Below are 2,283 nucleotides of genomic sequence, written 5' to 3' on the forward strand. Positions count from 1 at the left end.
AAATGTTCCTGTGAGCAGCATGTGCTGGTTAGTTAGAACTGGTTTTCTACAATAATTTTGATCTAACAAGCACGCAAGAAGTTTTAGTTACAAAGTAAGCTGATTGAGAAAAATCATCGACAAAATTATTAATAGTTTGCGAACACGATTAATAGAATCTATGTTGGTGTTTGGACCGAGACAAGGAAATCCCAGTCAAGGGGACACATTATTTTTCTTCCCACTGGACATAATCTCGTAAAGAGATAATTAATATAACCAAGCGACTGTGGTTTCCTTATTTTGGTGCAAACACCGACATAGATTATTTTTCTCACCCAGTTTCTCCAGCTAAATTAAAATAACCCTACACCCTTGCAATGTATTTGGCAGATTCAACACACATTATTTTCATCAGGTACAATTATTTCTTATAAATCTATATAAAGGTCATCAAATATTGTACTCTTTTACGAAAATCTTAATAATTATCTAAATATATATCTTTCATCAGTTATAATTTAGTAATACGTTCTATGGTATGCAAGTATGTGAAGCGTGTAGTGACATCAGGAAATTTCTAATTCATAACTTTCTTGGAAATTTATAGTTTCTGTCCTGGAACTAGAGAATGGATATGCTACATGGAAATCGTTTTGTGGAATTGCACGTGGACTAATGAATGAGTCGCTCACTTTCATTTGTAAATACAGGAGTGTACATATACAATCGAATTATTATATTTAATTGAACTGGGTCTGAGTGTGGGTGTTCTAAAAAGTTAGAAGAAACCAGTTTGACATAAGACAATTTTGCAGTCAAGAATAAAGCTCATTTAGAGAATGCAACTTCTATGTTTGACATTACAGTGTTGATCTTTAGTAGTCAACACATATCTATTAAATATAGACTACAAATGACGACTCCCAGTTTAAACGCAAAATTTGGTCAGACAAATAGGGCATATCTATTATCTCTATCTCTTAATCTCGTGGCAACTTGGACAAAACAATAAAACGATTTTAAAAAAATAACAAGTCAATAAAATATAATCTAAACTAGAAGCAACACACACTGTTAAGTCCTTCAAAACTTTCTGTTTAAATTTAGTTTAGATAATTTTACTACATACATGATGCAGAAATGATGTAATGAATATGTATCCTAAACAAATATTTTGGTTTTCACTCGAACGTTTTATGAAATTGTCGTTTATACTTGATTCCAAATAATTCAAGGACAGTATATATTAAATTCTTCTGAGCATTCACATACCTGTGGTAAAGTGTACTATACCAAGAAAAGTTCTGAGCATTCACATACCTGTTGTAATGTGTAATATACCAAAGGAAATTCTGCCCGCTAAGCAATTTATTTCAAATTGTTCCAGTGGTCTGCACCTATCGAATAATTGATATATTTGTACTGAAACCCTTCAGCATGTTAAGGAATTATATGAATTTCTGTAAACGTAGAGCAAGATAAAACTTAAAATCTCTGTATTCTGTTTGTCTGTATATATCGAAAGCCTTTATGCTTACACTTAGCACGATCATGCTTTAGTTACTTCGAGGAAGAAACAAAAATGCGGATAATCAGGAATCAATTCGACCTAATAAGGAAGAAACAAAAGTACTGGATATGTTTAAGGATAGATTCTATCCGCAAACTTAAGGTACAGCTATAGAAAAGACGTTTGCTTCAGCTTATAGGAACATATATATATTATATATAGCTAACTAGGAAAAATATAAATTTGCTAAGGCCCAGAAAAATATACATTTGCTAAGGCGAAGAAAAATATACATTTGCTACGGACCAGAAGCTATTATTATCATTATTTCGAGATGTGTTGATGACATTTTTTTTATCCATTCCGAGAAAGACAAAAAAGAATTCGTTAATTGTAATAATAATCAACACTTATCGAATTACAATAATTACATTAACATGGCTAAACTTATAAAGGAAAGTCAAGCCTTCTTAGAACAAGAATTCTTAGAGGGAAACAAGTAGGGTAAGGGAAATAATTTAATAGTTACTTCTAGGAAAACAAAAGTAAATAATGAAAACGTGTTACCCTAAATAAACCGCTTTGCTACATAGAAACAGTTTGCAATACGTTTGGGAGCGTTATTAAATGCAAATACCGAGGTTACAACACATTTACAACAAAGAAAACGACCTTCGGTGCTTTTTGCAGGGTTACAAGAAAAGATATTAAAAATCTGGGGATTAAGAAAAATAAGATCTGGATCTAAATGGAATCACAATCAAACGTAGCAAAGCGCAAAAATAATTCAA

This window comes from Sinohyriopsis cumingii, chromosome 5, assembly GCF_028554795.1.
Source record: "Sinohyriopsis cumingii isolate HCF-2022 chromosome 5, ASM2855479v2, whole genome shotgun sequence".
In the NCBI taxonomy this organism is placed as follows: domain Eukaryota; kingdom Metazoa; phylum Mollusca; class Bivalvia; order Unionida; family Unionidae; genus Sinohyriopsis; species Sinohyriopsis cumingii.